The sequence below is a fragment of the Rhinolophus hipposideros genome (assembly GCF_964194185.1).
Source record: "Rhinolophus hipposideros genome assembly, chromosome: 14".
NCBI lineage: Eukaryota > Metazoa > Chordata > Mammalia > Chiroptera > Rhinolophidae > Rhinolophus > Rhinolophus hipposideros.
In genome coordinates, this window is record NC_138060.1 from 63,222,517 (window position 1) to 63,229,722 (window position 7,206).

Consider the following 7,206-nt stretch of genomic DNA (forward strand, 5'->3'; position numbering starts at 1 on the left):
TGCCCGGTATCTGGCCCTGGTTTGAGCTCCTTGCTCACTGTCCCACATTCCATCCTGATCAGGCTGCACTGAGCCCTTCTCTGCGGCCCCAGGCCCTGGGTTCTTCCTCTCCTGAGTACCCAGCACACATAGCATGGAAGGGTTTTCTTGTTCATCGTACTGTGTAATGTGCTCACCACGTCCACCCCGGCACTCACAGTGGAACATAAACACCCTGTGTGGCCCTGCATCCTGACCTTGGAAGAACCGCTCATAGGTAGGTCCGCCACCCCCAACTCTCAGCCCTGCCACAACCCAGATGGGGCCAGCAACATGGAGCCACTGGTTCCGTCAGCAGTCAGACCTGGCCATTGCCACGGGTATTTGGCAGTGCCACAGAACTATAAGAGCCAAGAAAACAGATTAATTAAAAATAATAAGGGTATGTTACCTGTAAAAATGTCTGTCACTGGATGAACTGTGACCACCTTAACTGCAGAGTCTCCCCAACTCTGAAATGGGGATACCTTACATGGTATCCCCATTGTGAGAACTAAATTAGCTAATATAAGCAAGCACTCAGAAGAATGCCCGGTGCATACAGAACAAGCATAGGTCATGCATTCTTAATGGGGACAATTTCACTGAAAGGGCAAACATGGCTCTTGGAGGCAAGAAAATAACATAATTTTTATGTACAAAGCACAGATATATGTGCAGTACATAAACAGATATGTAGTATATCTATGGTAGTAAAATTTCACGGTGAGGGGTTAGGGAGGATTAGAAAAAAAGTCTAAAAGGGTTCTTAGGGGGCAATAACATAATAAAAGTTAAGAAACACTGTCCTAGGTGGAAGGTAACTACTGCCATAGTGGTGCCAGAACCCAAACTGCTCCAAATGGCCAAAATACAGAAACAGACTCTTAAGTTACTTGGACAGATTCCTAATCTAAGGACTGGTCAGTGCAGATTGCTTTTCCAGAGCCCTCACCCCCTTCATAGGCTGTCAGGATGACCTGGCCGGACTGTTCTGGCTGGAGGAAATGCTCCCTGTCTCCCCAGCTGGCAGCACATGACTGGCAGAGCCTGGCAGTTCCCTCTCACCTCTGCCCCTGTTTTGCATATTATTAAAACCAAATCATTTGGATGTCTGGGCTGAGAGAATTTTACTTTCCTCCTCGTTGAAATCTATTTTGAAATTGATGGATGTGCAAAAATCACATGTAATGTAAGTTGGCCTCAGAACGATTGATTTTTCTGTAATTCAGAGAAATGAGAAAGCGTTGCCCTAAGAAGTTGTCATCTATCGGCATGTGATTTGGGTTAGAAAGAGAAAATCCTACCAGCACCATATACAGCTTTGACTCAGCCCCCAGAACAACTATCATTTGAGACAGTGAACATCATTAATGCTATGAATTCAATGTAACCTTTATTGAGAAAAGGAAACAGGTCTCTTCTGGTCACATGTGCTTCTTTGAGGGTGGCCGGGGGAAGAGGGAGGGAGAGCATTGTGCCATCTGGACATGTCCTCCCCGTCATCCAAGAAAAAACAAATAGACCGCTTCCCCTCCCCAGTCCCTCCCACCCAACACTGGACCCTGGCACCCTGCTTTGCTCTTAACATGTTTTGACATCACACCGGAAATGTATTTATCTCTGCAAAAGCACAATCTTATCACTATACCCCCAGGACCCAGAAGCAGGCCTGGCAGTCAGAGCTGTTGAGTATTTGTTCAATAAAAGAGCGAATGAATCAGAAACACCAAGTCTGCCTCCTCACCATACACAACATACAGTTTAGGTGATGGGCATGTTAGGGGGAGAGTAAGTGATGGATGGCTCTAGGCGGGCCCCCTCAGGAGTATGGAGAACAAGCCCCACCTCTCAGGCTTCAACTGCAGAATCCCCTGGGGCTGGTGAAAGCCCAGACTGCAGGCCCTACCCCCAGAGTTTCCCTTTCACTAAATCCTGGGTCAGCCCGTAAATTTGCATTTGGAATCAGTTCCCAGTGCTGCTGAGCTTGGGGAGCACATTTTGAGAATGGAGCTTTCCTGCAGTCAAGGACATCCACAATCCACAATAATCCGCAATCCGCCTCCCTGTAATCCGCAATCCACAATCTGCCCTTGCTAGGCCCCCATTTGCTGCTAGTGTAGCCACGGCAGTTATATTAGTGGCCAATGGCTCACTGGTTACAGCTGACGGCCAAATAGCCACAGCTGATGGCCATCCAGTCACAGCCGATGGCCATTTACTACCTGAGCCAGCACCTTTCCATGTGAGGCCAAGAGCCTGGAAACTGCACTCCTGGCTCTGTCCCCACACACCCTTACTTAAATGTAAGGACCATGGGCTTGTACCAGAATATAATTCGATCCCTGACACGTACTCTGTGAGTTCTCTCAGAACCGGGCCTACAAACCAAGGCAGCTGATCTGAGGGTGAGGGAGGGGGAAATGGCAGGAGGATTTGCTTAGCAGAGCCACACACTGCGCTCCGAGTGCCTTATGTACAACTGCTTGAATCCCCACCAAACCCTACGAGATGGGTAGAATTAGCCCCATCTTATAGATGAGGCAACTGAGACTCAGGTTTACTCACTCTTCCGGCTAAGAAGGAGCAGAGTCCAGATTTAGACCCACAGTGTTGGCTCCAGACACTGCTTGCCTTCCCTCTGCCAACTCAGGAACAAACTGAAGGCAGGGCAGTAACTAGCAGAAGGTGAGGCTCCACGGGGACTGGCACTTCTCACACCCAGAGTGGATGCTCACAGTGAGAAGCTGCGAGGGAGGGGAGCCTCAGGAAGCTGTGATCAGGAAACTCCCAGCGGTGCACCGCTCTGTGGGGGCCCGGAAACACCCTCCCCAGCTTTCTCTACAACTACATGCCTACCCTATCTACCCAATTTCACATCAAGCTGACAGCGCCTTCGCCAGGTGAAAATTAAAACCACCCACAGGAACACAGAGGAAGGCCTGGTTCGCATCCACGGAAGACGTCTACACTTCCCCTTTCTCACCCCCTGTCCAGAAATATCACCACCTAACTGCACAACCCATAACATTTCCCTAGATTTACTCTCTGGAAAGCGAGAACAAGATGCACTGATGACCTTGTGAATTTTAACTGAAAATTATACATAAAAGAACTTGAACTTGGGGCGGTGGCTGGATGGCTCAGTAGGTTAGAGCGCGAGCTCTTAGCAACAAGGTTGTGTGAGTCCCAATGTTCAATTCCCACTTGGGATGGGGGGCTGTGCCGCCTGCAACTAAAGATTGAAATGGGCCCCTAGACTTGGGGCTGAGCTGCGCCCTCCACAACTAGATTGAAGGACAATGACTTGGAGCTGATGGACCCTGGAGAAACACGGTATTCCCCAATATTCCCCAATAAATCTTTTTTTAAAAAAGAACTTGAACTTGGGGGGATGACCCTACAGAGACGCCCAATGTCATTGTCATCGTCATCGTCTCTCATATTTCAATGAGCAACACACGCCGAGTTCGACATGAGATTCCAAAGGGCCATGAAATTACATTTTTTTTGCATACTGGGTGGAACACACACCTACACTTTTTTTCTGGGTCACTGGTTGTTAGAACTGTAGTTTTTTCAAAGGCACCGTTAGAAAAAGTGAAGCCATAGCGGTCTCTTGTGGACGCAAACAGCAAGTACAACAACTTACAGGACCGGAATCGCTCAGGAAATTTTGAAGCCCATTGGTGGAAAATGGCTCAATTTCAGAGTGGATGGTTCTTTTTTTGTTTGAGTTTTTAGGAGTTTATAGGAGCCAGACTGATGACATATACCGGGGAGCAAGATCCCAAATACTCCCCAGAGTGGATGGTTCTTGAAAGTGCATCAGAAAACCCGAGGCCGTACTTGGGAGCCTTCCCTCGGCTCTATGAGAAGTTTTATTTTTCCTCTGTGCTCCTCAGTCACTCAGGCAAGTCTGAATGAGGGGACACTCTGACATTCAGTGTTCCGGTGAGTTGCTCTGGCATGGTGTGGGGTACCAGTGTGTTGTCTCCAAGTACCACCTTTGAAGTGGGGCCCCGCTCCTGAAAGACTTTCCCTCCTGGACGCCCATTTGCAAACGGGCTGTCCACCCACTGATGACACCGTGTTCATGTAAAGACAAAGAAAAACTAAGGCTAGCAAGGGTATAACAGGACCGAAGGCATTGGAGGGGGCCCCAAATATTGGTTAGATTTCTCCTCCAGGTGGTGCACAGTTTTATTTTCTCCTGTTTTGATGGCCATTTTGCCAATTTTTAACACTGTACTGGAATGAACTAAATTATGACTTACCTTTCACGATTTGGGAACTGGTTTCACATACAAGGTTAACATTCATTTATTGTGCGGGACACTGTAACACCTTGAAACATGTGGACTGTATAAAGAGTAAAAAATATCATTTGGGTAGTTTTCCAGTTTGTCACTTGGGCAAACAACGCTGCTATAAACAGCCTCCAATGTCAACTGGTCCCCACGTGCAAGGGACCCCCCAGAGCAGAGGTCAGCAAATGTTTCCCACATGTGGTCAGATAGGACACATTTGGGGCTTACACTGTTCAGTCTCTCTCACAACTAACTGTTCAACTCTGCCCTTGTATCAGGAAAGCAACCATGACCACATGGGGCCAAATGAGCATGACTGGGCTCCAGCAAAACTTTGCCAAAACAAAACAAAAACAGACAGCAGGCCGGATTTGGACCGCAGTCCAGTGTTTTCTGGACTCCTGCTCAGAATGACTTGCTTGGGAGGACTGGCTGGACCACCCCATCGCAAGGGTGCGGGGCACAGGGTGCCGGGTCACAGGCCGTGTGCACATTCTCCTTTGCGGGCTACAGCCAAACTGTCCCCCAAAGGGGTTTTGCACGTTTGCATGCCCACCAGCCCCATTGCCGTGTCTTCTCACTCACATCCTTACCAGTGCTTCTATGTACTATAGTTTTGGCCAAACTCACGGGTTGCGATTTCTTTCTTTCTTTTTTTTTTTTGCATTTCACCAGTAAGTAGCTGAGTGTTGAGTGTCTGCATTTCTGACAGCATACTGCCTTTGTGTAAATGGAGGATAAGTCATTTTTTCCCGGGCACTTCAGTGGCATGCTTCATGCATGCTTCCACGTCTCCCTTTTGCCCATGCCCCCAAACCGTGCATACACATTGCTCAGTAAATTGTTTTGCTAATTCAAATCATGCCTTAAAACTTTGAAAAACCTTCCTACCGAGGAAAGGCAGGCAGCCAAGATTGGTGGTGGTTGTGGCTGAGGCCAATTTGGGGGAGAAATACAGACCACAGACACATTAAAACCCGACAAAATAAAAACCACCATATTAGTGAAGAAAGCAGAGGGAGGGGCTATCTCAAGGGTCTCCAGGGGTCCCTAGGTTGTGTAAAACAGGCCTGGCTGGGGAGGGGGACAGTTTGGGGTGGGATATGCCCAGTACACAGGGTGCCCGTTCCCACCCCTACTTCACCAAAGCTATGGGTTGGTTTTTTTTAATTCAACCACTACATAATATTTTATTTGAAAAATTTTATAAGCTCCTTAAAAAAGACTATAAGCTACTGTTCAATATTAATTAACTTACAGAGAGCCACTATAAGAAACTGCCTCGCATGGCGCATGGAAGATACAGCTCGTGGTTAAGATCTGGGGCTGCAGCCAGACAATCTTGTGTTCAAATCCTGCTCCATCACCTCCAGGCTGGGTGACCTGGGGCTGACGCTACACTTCTCTGAACCTGTTTCCTCATGTGCAAAACATGAGTACTGACCGATCCTCCCTCATTGGCTTAGTCTAAGGGTTCTTGAGATGATGCACAGGAAAAGCTTGCTATGTTTCAGACATAAAATCTAAGCAAATGCTGCTATTGGTATCTTAGTAGTCTTTTTTTTTTCTTTTTTTAATGCAATCAGGAATATAGTGGAATGTCCTTTATATAAATGCACATCAACTCTTCTGGCTCAGACCCACTTATCTTCTATTGCTATTGAAGAAATAGGCTTGGCCTGGCTGGACAACAAGAGGCCAAGAATCCAACCACTTTCCCTCTTTGGTCTAGCTGCTAGGAAGCTGAGGTTTTGTAACTACAGGGTTGACAGTGTATTATGGAACGAAGGGACATATAAAATGTGAGCCACAAAATCTACACATATTTATATAAGTACAAAGAGTAATCAAAGGGTAGGTAGCCAGAAAATGTAGGAACAAAAGAGGTGAATCAGGTCATTTAAATTAAAACATTGTAATTTTTATGGATTTTGTGTTATTGGGGCATTTGTCAGCTTTTTAATGTTTGTGATTTGCTGTGATTTCTTTTCTTATCCTAAATACATATTCACTTTTGCACTTCTGAAATTGCATTCATAATTTTATATTATTTTCTTAAAGAGGTCCCTCCAAAACCTGGATTGACTCCAAAACCTGGATTGATTCCTGTCAATCCTGGACAGGTTGACAGTGTCCTTCATACCGAAGCCATCCCAAGGGGCACATCGGTCCACACAATGTAAAAATATGCACTTGTACTTTTACCCAAGATGTGCCCACAGTGGGGCTTCTGGGAGGGCTGCGGTGCCAACCTCCTCCCTCCAGCCGTGTGGGAAAGGCCCTGTGGTCTCAGGCTCGGGCTGAGCAACTCCTGTGGAAATGGCCCAGGGTGTTCCCTGCAGTGAAGACCCCTTCTCTCTACCCTGAGATGAGAGTCACACTATTCACTCTAGTACTGGAAGAGCTTGAGGTCACGGGTTCCAGGTGGTTCAGCTGTGACCGGGGTGGGCTTGCCCACTGTCCTCAGCTGGAGAAACACAATCCTAGAGCGTATGTCTCAGGACTCTGGTGAGGCTTGACATGGTAGGTTTGAAGAAACACACATACACACGTGCACACACACAAATGCACACACCCATATGAGGGCACTGTCCATGCCATGAACCAGTGAGGAGCCACTGTGCCTGGAACCTGCCCACAATAGCCGGGCACAGGCCCTCACTTTCTGCGTTCTCAAGATGGAGAGAACGGCCCATTTCCCTGATGAAATGTCGACAGAAGCAGTGTGTGTAAAGATGTCAGCAACTGGCACTAGCATGCTGATGAAATGTCACTCATTTGCCCTCACAAGAGCCCTGGGTGTAAGGTACTAGTATGTCTGGTTTTACAAATGGGCAAATGGAAGGTGAGACCCCGGACCGGGGCCGCACATCCAGGC